We start from the raw sequence: 23,710 nt of genomic DNA on the forward strand, positions 1-23,710 counted from the left end.
TGTAACAGATGCACCGCTGCCGGTTTCCTGCAAACCAAGAACACTCACTTTGACGACGGGACACAGAAGTGCCTTCGCCATTGCATATTACAGACTCCCTGCCGAAGTGTCCTGAAGGGACTAATGCCACCCTCAGGACTTGTCTCGCCGTTAGGCGGGTGCTGGGTTATTCTATAAGCCCCAAGGACAATGTTTGAGTCATTCTCCCATTGTGCATCTATGGTCATGGCGCATCTACGGTCACTGCATGGAACCTCTCCTGAGTGTCCAGTAACTTATAACAGATGCACCACTGCTTGTTTCCTGTAACCCTCGCACCATCACACTGAAGATGCTACACAGAAATTGCATCGTGATTTAAAACTTCAGGCTCAATCCCGACTTCTTTAAAAGATACTAACACGGCTACGGTCACCACATGGAACATCTCCTGGGAGTCCAGTAGCTTAAATCCGATGCACCACTGTTCGTTTACTGGAACCCTCGCACACTCACATTCAGGATGCGACATAGAAATTACATGGCGAGCGAACACTACAGACCCCATGACGACTTCTCTCCAAGACACTATCGCGGCTATGGTCACCACATGGATGCTCTCCTGGGAGTCCATTAGCTTATACCCAGTGCACTGCCCGTTTACTGTAACCATCGAAACATCACGTCGTTAATGAGACACAAATATTGCATTCTGATTGAAAGTTACAGGCTGCACGCCGACTTCTCTGCAAGAGACTAACGTCGCAACGGTCACAGCATGGAATCTCTCCTGGTTCGAGAGCTTGTATTCAATGCACCATTGAACGTTTACTGTAACCCCCACACCCTCACACTGATGATGCGAAACAGAAATTGCATCGTGATTGAAAACTACAGGCTCCATGCTGACTTCTCTCCAAGAGAGAATCGCTGCCACTGCCACCACATGGAACCTCTCCTGGGTTTATACTGGCCATTCGCTGTAACCCTCACAATCTCACACTGACGATGCAACACAGAAATTGCATTGTGGCTAAATACCACAGTCTCCATGCCGACTGCCCTCCAAGGGTCTAACGTGGTTCCGGTCATGGTATGGAACCTCTCCTGGGAGTCCAGTAGGTTGTATCTGATGGACCACTGCCCGTTTACTGTAACCATCTTCACATTGACGATGCGACTCGGAAATTGAATCGCGAATGAAAGCTATAGGTTCCGTGCTGAATTCACTTGAAGAGTCTAAGGTGGTTACGGTCACTGAATGGAAATTTCCTGGGAGTCCAAAAGCTTGTATCCGATCCACCACTGCCCATTCACTCTAGCCCTCGCACCCTCACATAGACGATGCGACACAGAAATGGCATTGCCATAGAAAACTTTAGGCTGAATGCTGACTTCTCTCCAAGAGACTAACGCTGGTACGGTCACCATATAGAAACTCTCCTGAGAGTCCAGAACCTTGTATCCCATGCTCCACTGCCCGTATACTGTAAGCCTCAGTCCCTCATTGACAATGCGACACACACAAATTGCACTCTATTGAATGCTACAGGCTCCATGCCGACTTTTGTCCAAGAGCCTAACGTGGCTACGGTCATGGCATGGAACCTCTCCTGGTAGTCCAGTAGGTTGTACCTGATGCACAACTGCCCGTTTTTTTATAACTCTCGCACCATCGCATTGACGATGCGACACAGTAATTGCATCGCGAATGAAACCTAGAGTCTACATGCCGACTTCATTCAAAGAGTCTAAGGCTGTTACGGTCGCTGCATGGACCCTCTCACAGGAGTCAAGTAGCTTTTACCCGAAGTACCACTGCATGTTTACTCTAACCCTCACACCCTCACAGTGAAAATGTGTCAATGAAAATTGCATTGCCACTGAAATCTAGAGTCACCATGCTGTCTTCTCTCCAAGAGACAAACGCGACTACGGTCACCACATGGAACTTCTCCTTGGAATCCTGAAGCTCATACCCGATTTAACACTGCCCGTTTACTGTTACCCTCTCACCATCACATTGACGACGGGACACACAAATTGCTTCCCGATTCAATAGTGCAAGCCGATGACGACTTGTCTTCAAGATAGTAATGTCGATTCGGTCACTGAATTGAAGCGCTCCTCGGAGTCCAGTAGCTTACACATGATGCACCACTGCCCATTTACTGTATCCTTCAAACCATCACGTTGATGATGCGACACAGAAATAGCATCGCTATTAAAAACTGCAGGCTTCATGCCGCCTTCTCTCCAATAGACTAATGTGGCTGCGGTCAACACGTGGAATCTCCCACTTCTGGGATTCTAATACTTTGTATCCAATTCACCACTGCCCATTTGCTGTAACAAATTGCGTCGCGATTGAATATTACAGGCACCATGGCGACTTCTCTCCAAGAGACTAACGTGGCTTCATTCACGGCTGGGAACCTCCCCTAGGACTCCAGTAGCTTTCACCCGATGCACCATTGCCCGTTTGATGTAACATTCGCAATCTCACACTGACGATGCGACACAGAAACTGCATCGCGATTCAAAATAACACGCCCCATGCCTCCTTCTCTCCAAGAGACTAATGCGTCTACTGCCACCACATGGAACCTCTCCTGGGAGTCCAGTAGTTTGTGTCCCATGCACCACTGCCCGGTTAATGTAACCCTCGCACACTCACATTGACAATGAGACACAGCAACTGATTCGAGATTGAATGTTTCGGACCCCTTGCCGATTTCTCTCCTAGAGATTAACTTTGCTACAGCTACGACATGGAACCAATCCTTTTAGTCCAATAGATTCTACTCGATCACAACTGCCAGTTTACAGTAACCCAGGAAACCTCATATAGACCATGTGACACAGATATTACATCGTGATTGAGAACTACATGCTCCTTGCTAACTTCTCTCCAAGACGCTAATGCGGCTACAGTCACTGCATGGAACCTCTCCTGAGAGTCCAGTAGCTTCTATCCGAAGCACAACAGCCCGTTTTCTGTAGCCATCACACGCTAACAATGACGATGCGGCACAGAAAATCATCGCAATTGAAAACTACCGGCTCCATGCCAACATCTCTCCAAGAGACTATTACAGCTACGGTCACCACGTGATACCGCTCTTCAGTGTCCTGTAGTTTATACCAAATGCACCACTCCCCGTTTACTGCAGTCCTCGCACCCTCACATTGACGATGCAACACAGAAATTCCATCATGATTGAAAAATACAGGCCCCATGCCGACTTCACTCGAAGAGACTAACACTGCAACGGTCTCCACACGGAACCTCTTCTGAGATTCCAGTATCTCGTATCCCATGCACCACTGCCCATTTACTACAATCCTGGAACACTCACATTGATGATGGAACACAGAAATTGCACCGCGATTCAATAGTGCAGGGTCCAAGACGACTTCTCTCCAAGAGTCTAAAGTGGCTACGGTCTCTGCATGGAACCTCACCTGGGTGTGCTCTAGGTTATACCGATTGCACCAATGCACATTTACAGTAACCCTCACACCCTCAAATTGATGACGTGACATAGAACTTGCATCGCGATTGAATAGTGCAGGCTTCATGACGACTTGTCTCCAAGAAACTATCGAGGCTACCGTCACTGCAGGTAGCTCTGCTCGGAGTTCAGTAGCTTATACCACACGCAACAATTCCCCTTAACTGTAACCCCCCACCCACACATTGTCGATGCGATACAGTAATTGCATCACGAAGAAAACTTCAGGCTAGATAGATGATGACTCCTATCCAAGAGACCAACACAGCTGCGGTCACTGCACGGAATCTCGATGCACGATGCACGACTGCCCATTTGCTGTAACCCTCACACCCTCAGATTGACGATGGGACACTGAAATTGCGCCGAGATTGAGTACTACAGTCTCCATACCGAATTCACATCAAGAGACTAACGTGGCTACAGTGACTTATACCCGAGGCACCATTGTCTGTTTACTGTATTGGCACACTCGGATTCATGATGCGAATCGGAAATTGCATCGCGATTGAATATTACAGGCACCATGCTGACATCTCATGAAGAGACCAACTCGGCTACGGTCACCGCGTGGAACCTCCCCTTCGAGTCCAACAGCTTGTATACGAAGCACAACAGCCCATTTACTGTAACCTTAACACACTCACATCGACGGTGCGACACAGTAATTGCATCAGAACTGTAAACTAGTCTTCATGCCGACTTCTCTGTAGGAGATGAACACAGCTACGGTCACTGGATGGAACACCTCCTAGGAGTCCTGTAGCTTATACCCGAGGCATCACTGCCCATTTACTGTGACTCTCAGACCCTCACATTCACGGTGTGAATGTGAAATTGCATCACGATATAACACTACAGGCTCCATGACGAATTCTCTCTAAGAGTCTACGGTCACCACATGGAACCTCTTCTGGGATTCGAGTACTATGTATTCGATGCAGCACTGCTCGTTTACTGTAACCCTCGCACAGTCACATTGACAATGGAAGACGAAAATTGCATCGCGATATAATAGTGCTGGCTCCATGACGACTTCTCTCCAAGAGTATAACGTGGCTATGGTCATCGCATGGAGCTTCTCATTGGAGTCCTCTAGCTTAAAGCTGATGCACCAATGCCAGTATACTGTAACCCTCTCACCCTCACATTGACGACGCGCCACAGAAATTGGATTGTGATTGAATAGTGCAGGCTTCATAACGATTTCTCTCCAAAAGACTAACGAGGCTACCGTCACCTCAAGGAGCTGTCTTGGAACTCCAGAGGCTTATACCGCATGCACCAATCCCCTGTAAGTGTAACCCTCACACCTTCACATTGTTCATGAGATGCAATAATCACATCACGCGGAAAACCACAGGCTGCATGATGACCAAGAGACTAACATGTCCACGTTCACCGCATGGAACCTCTATTCAGAGTCCAGTAGGTTGTATCTGTACCACAACAGCCCATTTACTGAACCCACACCCTCATATAGACGATGCGAGTTCCGCTCACGGCTCAAGGTATTATTTACCAGAAATTCAAATTATTTGTCAGCTTAAGGCCCCAGTAGTAATAGCTCAAAAACAATTTGACAGCTGAAGGTGTAGATAGCAAATTCTTAAGAACCAGTTAAAATACGGCAAGAGATACTAAAATATAAAAAAAAAGACAGTCCTCAAAATTTCACTATTAAGTGACAGTATCTAATTAAAAATTCTTAAGACGAATTCAATTCAGGGCTGAAGGCCTTATTGACAAGAAATTAAAATTATTTGTCGACTTAAGGCCCCTATAGTAATAACTCAAAAAACAATTTGACGGCGGAAGGCCTGGATAGCAAATTTTTGAGAAGCAATTATTCTTGGAGAGATATTTAAAGAACAATCATCAACATTTCAGTGTTAAGATATTTTGTCCTATTAAAATTCCTTAAGACAAATTACACTCATGGCTGAAGATCTTATTAACAAGAAATTCAAACTCTTTGTCGGCTGAAGGCCAAAACAGTAATAATTCGAAAGTAAAATACATTTAAAAAAACAATCATCACAATCCAACCAAATCAAGAGGGAAGTTGGCGTCAGACAGTGCTCCAAGGATCGACCTGGAAAAGTCACTCAACTTCGTAAACGATGAGACATGAAGCCAAGAGTTGTATCACTTAACCGGATGGCAACTCAGACTGGTGACAATTGAAACGCAGCTCAGCACTCTTGCAAAATCTACCTAACGTCTGATAATACAACAATGGAGTGACCCAGGCAAGGCGGAAACGGCAGGCAGCACTGCGCCGGCCGATGTGGCCTAGCGGTTCTAGGCGCTTCAGTCTGGAACCGCGAGACCGCTACGATCGCAGGTTCGAATCCTGCCTCGGGCATGGATGTGTGTGATGTCCTTAGTCTAGTTAGGTTTCAGTAGTTCTAAGTCTAGGGGACTGATGACCTCAGATGTTAAGTCCCATAGTGCTCAGAGCCATCTGAACCATTTGGACAGCACTGCGTCTTCAGAAGCCGGTGTTTAAGACATCCAGAAGCAAAAGGAACTACAACGATCAACGTAGTGCAAAAGAAAATAATATCCGAACCACAATCAGGGAGGCTGTCGAACTACACATCTTACCGGATGCAGCTCAAGGCGAGGAAAGGTACACTGCCGCGAAAATACGCTAAACCCCAGGGCAGGCAACTGGGGCGTCAGCAGTCAGTAGGCAGAAAAATACCTATGGTTGAACTTCACCAATAATAACACAAGGAATTTAATGATTAATAATGAGAAGCTTAGCATGGATAATTAATTTCGCCAACTCCAAACACTCCACTCCTTTCTCTTCATCTCAGTGACCCTGCAAGCAGCAACAAACGAACGAACGGCTTGATCCCAAATAGTGGATGTTTCACTATTGGGTTAGTGTTCACTCAACTCAAACGTCCTGGGTTCGGTAGACAACGAGGCTGTGGCCCTCGCAGCTACAGCCCCTCGATCCGGCAGTGCCTGCGTGCCGCGAGCAGACCTGGCGTATCCGCGCACTGCCGGACCTCACTGCTGCTCCGTCCCAACCGAACCCCCCGACATACCCGACACAGAAAACAACTGACCTCCTTCCAAAGATATCGACACCCGCTGATGCTGACACTTGCGGACAGACAACGCTGGGAAATGTAGTGGCGCCGGTAAACGCAAGAAGAAAACAAAACTCCACTAGCCCTATTACACGATGCCAACCTACCAACTGCGCCAACGCGAGCTGCAACTCGGCTCAGCTACAGTCACCACATGGAACTTCTCCTGGGAGTCCAGTAGCATAAATACGAAGCACAAAAGCCCGTTTACTGTTGCCCTCGCATCCTCGCATTGACGACGCGTCACAGAATTTTTTTTTTTTTTTTGGTCATCAGTCTATTGACTGGTTTGATGCGGCGCGCCACGAATTCCTTTCCTGTGCTAACCTCTTCATCTCAGAGTAGCACTTGCAACCTACGTCCTCAATTATTTGCATGACGTATTCCAATCTCTGTCTTCCTCTACAGTTTTTGCCCTCTACAGCTCCCTCTAGTACCATGGATGTCATTCCCTCATGTCTTAGCAGATGTCCTATCATCCTGTCCCTTCTCCTTATCAGTGTTTTCCACATATTCCTTTCCTCTCCGATTCTGCGTAGAACCTCCCCATTCCTTACCTTATCAGTCCACCTAATTTTCAACATTCTTCAATAGCACCACATCTCAAATGCTTCGATTCTCTTCTGTTCCGGTTTTCCCACAGTCCATGTTTCACTACCATACAATGCTGTACTCAGAAATTTCTTCCTCAAATTAAGGCCGGTATTTGATATTAGTAGACTTCTCTTGGCCAGAAATGCCTTTTTTGCCATAGCGAGTCTGCTTTTGATGTCCTCCTTGCTCCGTCCGTCATTGGTTATTTTACTGCCTAGGTAGCAGAATTCCTTAACTTCATTGACTTCGTGACCATCAATCCTGATGTTAAGTTTCCCGCTGTTCTCATTTCTACTACTTCTCATTACCTTCGTCTTTCTCCGATTTACTCTCAAACCATACTGTGTACTCATTAGACTGTTCATTCCGTTCAGCAGACCATTTAATTCTTCTTCACTTTGACTCAGGATAGCAATGTCATCAGCGAATCGTATGATTGATATCCTTTCACCTTGTATTTTAATTCCACTCCTTAACCTTTCTTTTACTTCCATCATTGCTTCTTCGATGTACAGATTCAAGAGTAGGGGCGAAAGGCTACAGCCTTTTCTTACACCCTTCTTAATACGAGCACCTCGTTCCTGATCGTCCACTCTTATTATTCCCTCTTGGTTGTTGTACATATTGTATATGACCCGTCTCTCCATGTAGCTTACCCCTACTTTTTTCAGAATCTCGAACAGCTTGCACCACTTTATATTGTCGAACGCTTTTTCCAGGTCGACAAATCCTATGAAAGTGTCTTGATTTTTCTTTAGCCTTGCTTCCATTATTAGCCGTAACGTCAGAATTGCCTCTCTCGTCCCTTTACTTTTCCTAAAGCCAAACTAACGTCACCTAACGCATTCTCAATTCTCGTTTCCATTCTTCTGTATATTATTCTTGTAAGCAGCTTCGATGCATCAGCTGTTAAGCTGATTGTGCGATAATTCTCGCACTTGTCAGCTCTTGCCGTCTTCGGAATTGTGTGGATGATGCTTTTCCGAAAGTCAGATGGTATGTCGCCAGGCTCATATATTCTACACACCAACGTGAATAGTCGTTTTGTTGCCACTTCCCCCAATGATTTTAGAAATTCTGATAGAATGTTATCCATCCCATCTGCCTTATTTGACCGTAAGTCCTCCAAAGCTCTTTTAAATTCCGATTCTAATACTGGGTCCCCTATCTCTTCTAAATCGACCCCTGTTTCTTCTTCTATCACATCAGACAAATCTTCATCCTCATAGAGGCTTTCAATGTATTCTTTCCACCTATCTGCTCTCTCCTCTGTATTTAACAGTGGAATTCCCGTTGCACTCTTAATGTTATCACCGTTGCTTTTAATGTCACCAAAGGGTGTTTTGACTTTCCTGTATGCTGGGTCTGTCCTTCCGTAAATCATATCTTTTTCGATGTCTTCACATTTTTCCTGCAGCCATTTCGTCTTAGCTTCCCTACACTTGCTATTTATTTCATTCCTCAGCGAATTGTATTTCTGTATTCCTGATTTTCCCGGAACATGTTTGTACTTCCTCCTTTCATCAATCAACTGAAGTATTTCTTCTGTTACCCATGGTTTCTTCGCAGCTACCTTCTTTGTACCTATGTTTTCCTTCCCAGCTTCTCTGATGGCCCTTTTTAGAGATGTCCATTCCTCTTCAACTGTACTGCCTACTGCCCTATTCCTTATTGCTGTATCTATAGCGTTAGAGAACTTCAAACGTATCTCGTCATTCCTTAGTACTTCCGTATCCCACTTCTTTGCGTATTGATTCTTCCTGACTAATGTCTTGAACTTCAGCCTACTCTTCATCACTACTATATTGTGATCTGAGTCTATATCTGCTCCTGGGTACGCCTTACAATCCAGTATCTGATTTCGGAATCTCTGTCTGACCATGATGTAATCTAATTGAAATCTACCCGTATCTCCCGGCCTTTTCCAAGTATACGTCCTCCTCTTGTGATTCTTGAACAGGGTGTTTGCTATTACTAGCTGAAACTTGTTACAGAACTCAATTAGTCTTTCTCCTCTTTCATTCCTTGTCCCAAGCCCATAGTATCCAGTAACCTTTTCTTCTACTCCTTCCCCTACAACTGCATTCCAGTCGCCCATGACTATTAGATTTTCGTCCCCGTTTACATACTGCATTACCCTTTCAATATCATACACTTTCTCTATCTGTTCACATTCAGCTTGCGACGTCGGCATGTATACCTGAACTATCGTTGTCGGTGTTGGTCTGCTGTCGATTCTGATTAGAACAACCCGGTCACTGAACTGTTCACAGTAACACACCCTCTGCCCTACCTTCCTATTCATAACGAATCCTACACCGGTTATACCATTTTCCGCTGCTGTTGATATTACCCGATACTCATCTGACCAGAAATCCTTGTCTTCCTTCCACTTCACTTCACTGACCCCTACTATTCTAGAATGAGCCTTTGCATTTTCCTTTGCAGATTTTCTAGTTTCCCTACCACGTTCAAGCTTGTGACATTCCACGCCCCGGCTCGTAGAACGTTATCCTTTCGTTGATTATTCAATCTTTTTCTCATGGTAACCTCCCCCTTGGCAGTCCCCTCCCGGAGATCCGAATGGGGGACTATTCCGGAATCTTTTGCCAATGGAGAGATCATCATGACACTTCTTCAATTACTGGCCACATGTCCTGTGGATACACGTTACGTGTCTTTAATGCAGTTGTTTCCATTGCCTTCTGCATCCTCATGTCGTTGATCATTGCTGATTCCTCCGCCTTTAGGGAAATTTCCCACCCCTAGGACAAGAGAGTGCCCTGAACCTCCATCCGCTCCTCCGCCCTCTTTGACAAGGCCGTTGGCAGAATGAGGCTGACCTCTTATGCCGGAAGTCTTCGGCCGCCAATGCCGATTATTTATCAAAATTTAGGCAGTGGCGGGGATCGAACCCGGAACCGAAGACGTTTTGATTATGAATCGAAGACGCTACCCCCCCCCCTTTTTTTAAGTCTCATTTTGTTCGCTTTTGTTCGTTGCATCTGCTCGGGGCCGACGTCGTAAGACAGCCGTTTAGGTTCGTTGTTGATCGGTTAACTCAGATTTTTTATTACAGAGGGCTGCTAACCCTCTGACCGAACACGCTGAGCTACCATGCCGGCACCCCTAGACCATGGGTATGTTCTTAGCACTTGAAAATTCCGGGCTCCATGCTGACATCCCTCCAAGAGACTACCATGGCTAAGTTCACCACATGGAAACCCTCCTGTTATACCCAATGCACCACTGCCAATTTACGGTAACCCTCGCACCTTCTTATTGACAATGGGACACAGAAATTTCATCGTGATATAAAACTACAGACTTCATGCCGACTTCTCTGCAAGAGAGTAACGTGGCTACAGTGAATGCATGGAACCTCTCCCTGGAGTCCAGTATCTTATATGCGATGTACCATGGCCCAGTCACTGAAACCATCGCATGCTCTCATTGACGATGCGATATAGAAAAAGCATCGCCATTGAATAATGCAGGCTCCATGACGACTCGTGTCCAAGAGACTAACGTAGCTACGATCAACACATGTTACCTTTCGTGGGAGTTTTAACGAAATCGTCGAAATGAATGGGATTGATTTGAAATTCCGTTAAAGAAGAATAATAAATTTTATCTTTTGCTTTTAAGTTAATTTTCTTTCGTGCGAACTTTGTTGTAGAACCACTCTCTTATTTTCGTGTGGTAATAAAAATTTTTACTTTCTTAAGAATTACGTATATTTAAAGAAAAAAAATAATATTTACGTGAACTCATATGAACTGGTTAAGAATATTAGGTTGAGAATTGAGTCCTTTAAATCATTCGGCCTTGGCATACACTTTCCAGATGCAGTGGGTTTTTTGTTAAATATTTTTACTGAATTTTATCCCGGCACTAGCCATAGAACACAAGATTACCTCTATTAGCAGAAAATGTTTTAATTATTGCCAAGCCGACATTTATCACTGATCAAACCTACTTCATTACACATTTAAGATATTTTGAAAGAACCAAACTGTTTAAATTTCAATGTTAACTAACATTAGCTATCCGCCTACGAATGCACAAACGTATAATTAATTAAAATTTTATCAGCCACAGGATCACTGAAAAAGAAGAACAATTTCTTAATTCACCATTGATTTTTATGCATCTGTTCCCGATTTACGGGTTTGCTATTGTTGGTCGCGGCACAGCCCAGCAACACCGCTAAAAAATGCTGAAAAATTCTTAAAGAAATTTTATAGATGACGTGGGCAAGCTAATTTACATAAATAATTCACACTTTTGATAAACTCTAATATATTTAGATCAAACAACAATACAACTCACATTAATTCGTAACGCATCGTCTAATGGCGGCTAAGTCCAGACAGAGACAAAAGAAGTCTACCCATTCGTAAAAAACTCTTTCACAGTGTCCTACCGCAATGGCTTCTGAACAGAGAAGACCAAAGAATACATAATGCATTGTGCTTAAATAGTATTGCTGACTATTAACATTTCTTTGCAAATTGACGATATTATTCTCTTCTGGCAACATATCTCTGCTATCGCAAATACTGACACATTTTACAATCACATAATAAATACAGAAAAATTCCTATCCTAAATACAGAGAAATATTACAACCAAAAAATATAAGGAGAATAACAAATGTCTTTTACACCACATTCAGTAATATTTTTGTTCAATAATTACGATATATACAACTTGCCCAGAGCGGTGTATATGGTACAAATAAACTCTTGTTCTATAATAATGTGAGTTTGCCAGGGAACGTTACATTGCCCCCTGGCAGCATTTGGCAAAGAGTTTTTACACTTTGACACAATGGTGCCAGTAACGTTCTTTACACTTGTATATTTTACGGAATGGCTCTTTTATTTAGTCCCAGGGTTATATAAGTTCATGGCTCCCCCATTTGGGCGTAGGCAAACAGAAAACCTGGGCAAAACTGTGCCGGAGCCCAGCCATCCCAGTTGGTTCATGGTCAATATTGTCTTTTTAACAGTTATTCATTTGAATTAAATTAGCAGTTCGTCACAAACGGTTACACAATTACACAATATCACAGTCACATACAGGTCGACTAAAGTTTTTTGTGTGTGATACTATTATTCTTGTGATACACTACAAGGTCACTTGTCCTACGTAGTAAATGTTCAATGTTTATCGAAATGAAGTCATTGACATGTTATTCAGTTTATGTGAACATAAAAAAAATCAATAATGCTGTATTTGGTGAGCGGTGCGGAGTGATTGTTGAGCGGCGCTCGGCGCGGCGCGCTGACTCCGTGTAGGTCACCGCCCCCGGCGTTGACAGCTACGGCGCGGAGGGGCGTGGCTGTCTGTCTGGTCTGCTACGGGCTGCTGCGGCCGCTGCATAGCTAATGTAGCCGGATGCGCGTTGGATATCCGCTCGCCCGTGCGACGTCTTCTTGCAGTGCTCCAGGAAACATGCAACAAGTTCAGAAACAGTGTACTATCCTTATAGGCATTTTTCCTGCTGTGGGAAAGAACGCACACAGTTAGTGGCAGTTATTACTCAGTAGGCCTTCACTAGTCTGGTTTGCACAATGTTTCGTTGTCACAGTAACACGTTTTATGGGCATACAATATTTTTCACCATGTCATGACTTGTCATTAGTCACACGCAAGTTTTCACCTTTGGACAAAATGTATCTCTGTAGTCAATGCGCTTTCCTAGCGTCCCTTGACACACAAAGAGTTAAAGTTTGACACTAGCTTGATCCACCGTCCGTTATCGGTTCACTGTTCGTGTCGTGCTAGTTCCTTGTCCACTTGCACACACGGCGATGATACAGTTTTTTATTACTTATACTCAACTACTCCGTGACGTATTGCTGCAGGTTTAACAGTCACTGTCTGTCTCTGCCGCACAATACTGCACTTTTGTTTAAGTTCCTTTATTTTTATTTACAATGTCCGCTGTGCAATTTTTTTTTTGTAATAGCACATTCGTAACTCTTTACGAAGGTGTGATATTTGCGTACATGGTAACAAAATATTAAAATTTGGTATTAGTTTGCCCAAAAGTCATCTATATTCGTGTTCGAGTAGATTTTATTTGTGCATTCCAGCCGGATTCAGGCATATTGTTCAATAACTCCTTTGAACTCATGTCACACTTTACTATCAACGTCCTACGTAACTACAGTGTAGTCTCTGTAGGCAAAAATTGACTTGGACTGTATCTGGCTAGCTCTTTTTTACTGTTTGAATCTGCACATGCTTCAATTGAAGCTTCTTTGTGCGTAACTTTGCATTACATAAATTTGCAACAAGTTTGCCTCCCGTGGTGCCCTCGGGTCACTACTGGGTGCATTATTTTCTCTAATAACATTGGTGAGATAATAAAGTTCTCAGGGCCTCATATTATTGATATTATTCTGGGTTCGAATCTGTCAATCTGACAGCTACACATATCTACATACATACACATAATAGAAAAGATTGTGCCAAGAAATATTTCAAATTTGGGCACATTGAAAATTATGTAGTACACTAACTAATCATTACTAAAATGTTCTTTTTGATTGAACTCTGTCACAGCTTAACACTACAAATAATTGCACTAATCAGATTATCTGTGCAAACATTTAGAGCATGTTCTAGATAACACAAATTAAAAGAGTACATAACACAAATATCCATACACATGAGAAAGTCAATCATATTCTTATAACTAAACACTTCTACACTAGTACATTATCTCTAAAGATCACACATCATTAATGTTCATTATTTACAAAAGAATGGTGTCCACATAGGACTATTAGTCTTTTACTGTAGGAATGCTTTTACATCCTTACGCGGATACAGTCCCCGTACTCTTCCTGAGTGGGGATCTGCTAAGAGATAGCTACACTCATGTGGCACACTTACTACTCTAAAAGGTCCATTGTACACCAATTGCCACTTGCTATTCTGTTTCAAGGATGCCGAGGACTTAGGATGATTGCGTAAGAGTACCAAGTCCCCAACACTAAATTTTTGGTTACTCGTCACATGTCGATTATATTTTTCTTCCCTTTTTTAGCGCACCTGGTAAGGTTGCACCCTGCTTTTCTTATCTTGTGTGCTTATATACAATGTATAACCTGAAAAATTTATTTAACTCTCCAAATGTTCGTAAAAAAACTTTTTCCTTCTTGGGCCAAGGGATGGAGTATGAGGCTCGACAGTAAGTTTTGTGAGGCTTCACCTCGATATTGTACTGATATCCCTTAACAATTCCTGGTTGTTCTGAAAATACATCTGCATAATTAGATAATAACTGTACCAAATCCTGTTGTTGCATTGAATTTAAATTTTCGGACTGTGATACTTTGTTCACAAGTGCGTCCACATTTGCTTTTAATTGATCACCTTGTACGTCAGGATAATAGAGATTCTGTCCTAGACAATGATTGTCTAAATGTAGTATCGACTGATTCCTACACTTTATGTTAATAGCATTACAATTAGGTACAGGTACCTCTTCAGATCTGAGCATGGACAATTCTATTCTCCTACCAGCATTCATCAAGCTTAATTTTCCCCGAGAAAGGTCGACTATTGCGTCCCTTTCTCTTAAAAAATCTACCCCCAAAATGCAGGCTACCTTTAAACCCTTTACTATCAGGAATGAGCACGCTATGGCTTCATCCCCTAAATACATCTTTACCCGCACTTGGAGTTTAATTATTTGTCGCTGTGCACTTATGGCTCCAGTGACTTTACAATTATTCACGGGAAAAGTCAGCATACGCCTTTCCTTCCCCAGTACTTTGAATAAGTCCATACTCATAACACTGACAGTAGCACCTGTATCTACGACCGCTTGCACATCAATATTATTAATTTTGACCCCTATTATCGCTTGTACTTTGTCTTTGTGCTCCTTTATGCACGTGGATGGTTCAGTTATTAATTCATCTCCCACCTGTACCCCGTCATTATACCTAAGGATACAGATTTTGTTCGGTGTTTTGTTCTGTGTCGGGCTGCTCTCACTCCAAACCTCAGCCGACGATGGAGAGCGTATCTCGGCTGCATCTAGTTTGTTGAATTATTGCTAGTGGATGGGCGTGGCTGCTCTGTGTCACTGACCTCCACTATGTGCACGTTGTGTTGCGTCGGCCGCCACGGTTGCGCAATTGGCGCATTTTGTGGTGGCGGTCGGTTATTGTCATATCTATCACTGTTTTGCCGGTCCGGACTGGGCCTCTGGTTCTGCGGCCAAGTTCGGTTTGCATCATTATAAGTATTAGTGTTGCTCGGCCCCCTGGCATTTTTCCATCTACTATTGCCTGGTGGGCCTGTTTCATACCGGTCATCGAACCTCCTTTTCCGGTCATTATTCACCGGCGGACTATTGCCGTTCCGGTCTCTACCTCTATTTCCGTTTTGTGCATACTCTTGTCTCCTATTATTACCTCCGCCGTTTCCATTACTTGGTGGAGGCGTGTTATTTCTACCATTTCTATAACCATTTCCGTTACTTCTAGCCTGTTCATAGGCTGCCTTAACGTCCTCCTGAATCAGGTCAATTGAGTCCAGAACAGACAAGAAATGTTCCATATCATTTTCAGGCACGTGTATAAGTTTTTCCTTTACATGTATCGGCAAGTGTGATTTCAAAAGCCTGATCAAATCCCGGGATGAAATCTGTTCGTCCCAGTAACGGGTCTTATTAATGTACTTCTCGAAATATTTTCGCAAATTGCCTAGTCGTGGAGAATACGGCTCTGGATTATATACCTCCTTCCGTAATCTCTCCGGGATACATGTTGACCAATATTTGGCCAAGAATGCCTTCTCAAATTGCTCATATGTATCGCAACTATCAGCTGCTTCGGTTGCCCATAATGCAGCATCTCCTTGTATGTAGGACATAACGAACTGTATTTTCTGGGTATGACTCCAAACGCTAGGCAAAATGTTTCTAAATCCCTTGATAAACACTACAGGGTGAACAGATTTCTTCTCCGTTGTAAAGATCTGAAACTGTCGGTTCCTAATCAAGCTTTCTTCAATCACTACTTTGGAGTGACATTTATTTGTTTCGCTTACATTGGTTGCCTGTTCTGTCTCGCAGTCGCAATTTTTTACTGGAGTATTTATATGCCTATCATTGTTGGACCTGGCTGGCGTGACATACGCCTGCGCCTCGTCATGCCGCAAGCTAAGCTCCATTTCGGCAAGACGGCGGTCCACACTCCGCCGCCACAGCGGAATGTCTTTGTGCACTATCTTTTTTAGATCGTGCACATCCGCACTTGTGCCCACATCTCTGGCCTCAATTGCGGCGTGCACTTTCTGATCTATTTCTTTTATGACTTCATTTTCTACTTTGTGCACTTGTTCGATCACTTTGTCCTCAATTACTTGAGTTGTGTCAATTTCCAATTGCTCGACTCTGTTAGTCAGGACACTAATTTCCTCTACGATATTGGCGTTAGCCACTTGAATACTGTCTACTCTTTCGCTTAATTCATGCACTGTTTTGGGTATGGTTTCATATTTTTGTTTCAAACTAACAAGCTCACTTTGCATAACTTCTAAAGTTTGCATCAACTGCAAGTCCCTCTCATGCAGGCGTCGGTCACGCTCTGCTTGTTTAGCATCACGTTCTTTATCACGCTCTGCTTGTTTAGCATCACGTTCTTTATCGCGTTCTGCTTGTTTGCATGCAAATTCAGCTACCAATCTCTGGTCACGCTCTGCTTGCATATGTACAAATTCAGCTTGGAAATTGAGCATGCGCTCGAACATAACTCTTAATGATTGCACTTCTGACATCACACCACTCTCTGGTCCGTGTCCAGTGCTTGCGGATGGCACAGTATTTCCGCTATCAACTGAATCACTGGGTGGCAATGGCAACATTTCTTGTCCTTCTGCCCCCAGATTCTCACATTGTACTTCCTGAACTACGTCACTAACATTACTTTGTGTCCCACTTTCCAACTCGGTATCACTACTTACTGACTGTTGCTCATTATCCATGTTGATATCTTTCTGACTACGCAATCTAACCATAGTAAAGAAAAGAAATAAAATCTGAACTAAATATCCTAACACTCAGGTTTCACTGACATAATCACACAAGAAATGGACATTAACTAATACACACTTACTATATACTACAATGACTAACTACCTAAATATCCTGTTATTTTAAAACAAAGTACTAACAACAAGCACACCACTAATGATCCGAGAACACTGCACTGAGGCTACTTTACTACCCACAGGACAACTACACTGTAGCTTTACCTTTTGGTGATCTATCTTGGGTGCAGCTGCCCCCTGATATTGTGGTAGGTAATTAATTTTTCGAAATATTGAGCTCTCTTCTTCAGCTTGCCTCTGGGTACATAGTGTTCTCATGCAAAAAATCATACACAGGTATTACCACACAATATTGGTTATGCAATACATACAATACATAGAAAAATTATTAAATGTTCTGCAACAAAGTTCGACTATATTAATTCCTTAGTTATCTCACGGGTATTTAGTGGCCACTGCATATTCGAGCCCCACGTTGGGCGCCAATTTAACGAAATCGTCGAAATGAATGGGATTGATTTGAAATTCCGTTAAAGAAGAATAATAAATTTTATCTTTTGCTTTTAAGTTAATTTTCTTTCGTGCGAACTTTGTTGTAGAACCACTCTCTTATTTTCGTGTGGTAATAAAAATTTTTACTTTCTTAAGAATTACGTATATTTAAAGAAAAAAAATAATATTTACGTGAACTCATATGAACTGGTTAAGAATATTAGGTTGAGAATTGAGTCCTTTAAATCATTCGGCCTTGGCATACACTTTCCAGATGCAGTGGGTTTTTTGTTAAATATTTTTACTGAATTTTATCCCGGCACTAGCCATAGAACACAAGATTACCTCTATTAGCAGAAAATGTTTTAATTATTGCCAAGCCGACATTTATCACTGATCAAACCTACTTCATTACACATTTAAGATATTTTGAAAGAACCAAACTGTTTAAATTTCAATGTTAACTAACATTAGCTATCCGCCTACGAATGCACAAATGTATAATTAATTCAAATTTTATCAGCCACAGGATCACTGAAAAAGAAGAACAATTTCTTAATTCACCATTGATTTTTATGCATCTGTTCCCGATTTACGGGTTTGCTATTGTTGGTCGCGGCACAGCCCAGCAACACCGCTAAAAAATGCTGAAAAATTCTTAAAGAAATTTTATAGATGACGTGGGCAAGCTAATTTACATAAATAATTCACACTTTTGATAAACTCTAATATATTTAGATCAAACAACAATACAACTCACATTAATTCGTAACGCATCGTCTAATGGCGGCTAAGTCCAGACAGAGACAAAAGAAGTCTACCCATTCGTAAAAAACTCTTTCACAGTGTCCTACCGCAATGGCTTCTGAACAGAGAAGACCAAAGAATACATAATGCATTGTGCTTAAATAGTATTGCTGACTATTAACATTTCTTTGCAAATTGACGATATTATTCTCTTCTGGCAACATATCTCTGCTATCGCAAATACTGACACATTTTACAATCACATAATAAATACAGAAAAATTCCTATCCTAAATACAGAGAAATATTACAACCAAAAAATATAAGGAGAATAACAAATGTCTTTTACACCACATTCAGTAATATTTTTGTTCAATAATTACGATATATACAACTTGCCCAGAGCGGCGTATATGGTACAAATAAACTCTTGTTCTATAATAATGTGAGTTTGCCAGGGAACGTTACAGAGTTCACTAGCTTATACCTGATGCACTACCGCCCGCTTACTGTAAACCTCGCATCATTACGTTGATGGCGCGACAAAGAAATTGAATCGCGATTGACAACTAGAGCCTTCATGCCGACATATATCCAAGAGACAAACACAGCTATGGTCACAGCATTTAACCTCTCCTAGGATTCCAATACCTTGTATCCGATGCACCACTGCGCATTTACTGCAACTTTGAGTCCCTGACATTGACGATGTGACACAGAAATTGCATCACGATTGAAAACTACAGACTCCATGCTGACTTACCTCGAAGAGACTAACACCGCTATGGTCACCGCATGGAACCTCTCCTAGGATTCCAATACCTTGTATCCGATGCACCACTGCACATTTACTGTAACCCTCACACCCTCAAATTTACCATGTGAGAGTGTGAGAGTGTCAGGGATACAGTAAACCACGCGCCTGCAATTCCCCAAGAGACAAATGAGGCTACAGTCACTACACGCAACCTCTACTGGGAGCCCGGTAGCTTGGATGCAATGCAACACTACCCACATTCTGTTTCCCTTGCACCCTAACATCGACGATGCGACAGAGAAATTGCATCGCAAGTTAAAACTATAGGCTCCATGACGACTTTTATCCAAGAGATTAACGCTTCTATGGTCACCACATACAACATCTCCTGGGAGCCCATTACCTTGTACCCAATGCACTATTGCCCACTTATGTAACCCTCACACCATGACACTGACTATGCGACAAAGAAATGTCATCGCGATTGAATACTACAGGATCGATGACGACTTCTTTCAAGGAGACTAATCCGGCTACAGTCACCACCTGGGACCTCTACTCCTGCAATGCACTATTGCTTATTTAATGTAACCCTAGCACCCTCACCTTGACTATACGACACAGAAATTGCGTCGCGACTGGAAAGTGCAGACTCCATACCAACTTCTCTCCAAGAGACTAATGTGTCTACAGTCACCACATTCAATCACTCCTGGGAGCCTAGTAGCTTGTATATGATGCACCACTGACCGTTTGTTGTAACCCTTGCAGACTCACATAGACGATGCGACACAGAAACTGCATCTCGAATGAATACTACAGGGTATATGTCCTCTCCAAGAGACTAACATGGCTATAGTCATGGCATGAAATCTCACTTTGGGGACCAGCAGATTATAGACGATGCACCACTGCCCGTTTACTGTAATCATTGCACCCTTACAATAACGATGCGACACAGAAACTACGTCGCGATTCCACACCACTGGCTACATGCCAACTTCTCTAGAAGTGACGAACGCGGCTTTGGGCAACGCATGAAACCCTTCCCGCGAGTCCAGTAGCGACACAGACTTTGCATCGAGGTTGAAAACTAATGGTTCCATGTATTTATATTTCCAAGAGATTAACCCAGCTACGGTTACCGCATTGAAAATCTCCTGGAGGTCCAGAAACTTATACCTGATGAACCACTGCTCGTTTAATGTAACCCTCGCACACTTACATTAACAATGCGACACAGAAATAGCACCGCGATTGAAAACTACAGGCTTCATGGCACATTCTCTCCAAGAGACTAATGCGGCTATGGTCAAGACAAGGAACCTCTCATGGAAGATCAGTAGCTTATACCCAATGCACCACTAACCATTAACTATAATCATTGCAGCCTTACAGTGATGATGCGACACAGAAATTGCATCACAACTGTATATTACAGGCTCCATGCAGACTTCTCTGCCGGACACAAACTCCGCTATGGCCACCTTGTGCAACCTTTCCTGGGAGTCCAGAAGCTTGTATCCGATGTATCACTGCCTGCTTACTGTCACCCTCGCACCCTCACAAGTACGAATGCCATGGAAATTGCATCGTGATTGATAACAGCAGTCTTCATGACGACTCGGCTTGTGACACCGCATGGAACCTCTACTTGGAGTCCAGAAGCTTACCCCAAAAGCACCACTGCCCATTTACTGTAAAGTTCACACCCTCACATAGTCGATGTGACACAGAAATTGCATCGCGATTGAAAACGACAGGCTCCACGCCGACTTTTATCCAAGAGACTAATGAGGCTTCGGTCACAGCGTGCAACCTCTCCTGGGTGCCGAGTAGCTAATACCCGATGCACATCTAACCATTAACTGTAACCCTTGCAGCCTCACTTCGACGATGCGACACAGAAATTGCATCGCGACTGCATACTACAGGCTTCATGCCGACTACTATCCAAGATACCAACTCGGCAACAGTCACAGCATGGAACCTCTCCTGGAATTCCATTGGCTTTTACCCGATGTACCACTACTAATGTACTGTAATCCTCACACTCTCGAACACACGATGCGACACAGAAATTGCACTGCAATTGAATACTGAAGTCTCCATGCAGACATTCTCCAAGAGACTAGTGCGGCTATGGTCACAGCATTGAACCTATCCTGGGAGTCCTTAGCTTTTACCCGAAGCACCACCGCCCGTTTACTGTATCCCTGACACTCTCACACGAACGATGCATCACAGACGTTACGTCGCGATTGAAAACTACATTCTCAGTGCCACCTTCTCTCCATTAGACTATCACGGTTATGGTCACAGCATGAAACCTCTCCTAGGAGTTAAGTAACTGAAACCCGATGACCCACTGCAATTTAACTGTAACCCTCGCACCCTCATATTTATGAAGCGACAAAGAAATTGTGTCGAGGGCGAGTACTAATAGTTTCATGCCAGTTCTCTCCAAGAGACTAATGCGGCTATGGTCACCGCATCGAACCACTACTGGGGGTCCAGTAACATACACCCGATGCAACAGTGCCCATTTACTGTCACACTCGCAGCCTGACATTGACAGTGCGACACAGGAATTGCACCGCAATTGAATACCGCAGGCTCCTTGCCGACCTTTGTCCAAGAGACTAACACCTCTACAGTCTCCGCATGGAACTTCTTAGTCCACTAGCTTATAAAAAAAAATTTCAAATGTGTGTGAAATCTTACGGGATTTAACTGCTAAGGTCATCAGTCCCTAAGCTTACACACTACTGAACCTAAATTATTCTAAGGACAAACACACACACCCATGTCCGAGGGAGGACTCGAATCTCCGCCGGGACCAGCCACTGGCTTATATCTGATGCAACACTGACCATTTACTGTCACCCTTGCACCATGAAATTGACCAAGCGACACAGAAATTGTGTCGCCATTGAATACTATAGGCTCCATGCCAGGTTCTCTCCAAGGCACTACCACGGGTATAGTCACTGCATGGAAACTCTCCAGAGAATACAGTAGCATATATTTGATATACCACTGCCTGTTTATTGTAACCCTTGCACCTTGACACTGACGATGCGATAGAAATTGCGTCGCTATTGAATACTATATGTTTCATGGCGACTTGTCTACAAGAAAGTACCGCAGCTACGACCACCGCATGGAACCTCTGCTGTGAGACCAGCAGTTTGTTTAAGGTGCACCACAGCATATTTACTATAACCTTCTCACCATTACATTGACGATGCGACACACAAGTTGCATCGCTATTGAAAACTACAGATTCCATACCGACTTCTTTCCAACAGACTAACGCAGCAACAGTCACCACATTGAATATCTCCTGGGAGTCTACATCTACATGATTACTCTGCAATTCACATTTAAGTGCTTGGCACAGGGTTCATCGAACCACAATCATACTATCTCTCTACCATTCCATTCCCGAACAGCGCGTGGGAAAAACGAACACCCAAACCTTTCTGTTCGAGCTCTGATTTCTCTTATTTTATTTTGATGATCATTCCTACCTATGTAGGTTGGGCTCAACAAAATATTTTCATATTCGGAAGAGAAAGTTGGTGACTGAAATTTCGTAAATAGATCTCGCCGCGACGAAAAACGTCTTTGCTTTAATGACTTCCATCCCAACTCGCGTATCATATCTGCCACACTCTCTCCGCTATTACGTGATAATACAAAACGAGCTGCCCTTTCTTGCACCCTTTCGATGTTCTCCGTCAATCCCACCTGGTAAGGATGCCACACCTCGCAGCAATATTCTAACAGAGGACGAACGAGTGTAGTGTAAGCTGTCTCTTTAGTGGACTTGTTGCATCTTCTAAGTGTCCCCACCATACAGCAATCTTTTCTAAATCGCTTTGCAACTGATACTGGTCTTCGGATGATCTTACTAGACGGTAAATTACAGCATTATCTGCGAACAACCCAAGAGAACTGCTCAGATTGTCACCCAGGTCATTTATATAGATCAGGAGCAGCAGAGGTCCCAGGACGCTTCCCTAGGGGAACACCTGATACCACTTCAGTTTTACTCGATGATTTTCCGTCTATTACTACGAACTGTGACCTTTCTGACGGGAAGTCACGAGTCCAGTAGCCTGAATCCGATGCATCATTGCCTGCTTACTGTAACCCTCGCATCCTCACATGTACGATGTGGCACGGAAATTGCGTCAGGATTGATAACAGCAGTTTCCATGACGACTTCTCTCCGAGAGACAAACGTGGCTACAGTCACCACAGGGAGCCTCTCCTGGGAGCCAAGCAGCTTGTATCCGATGCGCCACTGCCTCACAATAGCGATGCAGCACTCAAACTATGTCGCCATTGAATACTGCAGGCTACATACCAACGTCTCTCCAAGAGACTAACTCGGCTTATAGCACCGCATGGAACCTCTCCTTGAAGTCC

The sequence above is a fragment of the Schistocerca serialis genome, chromosome 7 (genome assembly GCF_023864345.2).
Source record: "Schistocerca serialis cubense isolate TAMUIC-IGC-003099 chromosome 7, iqSchSeri2.2, whole genome shotgun sequence".
In the NCBI taxonomy this organism is placed as follows: Eukaryota; Metazoa; Arthropoda; class Insecta; order Orthoptera; family Acrididae; genus Schistocerca; species Schistocerca serialis.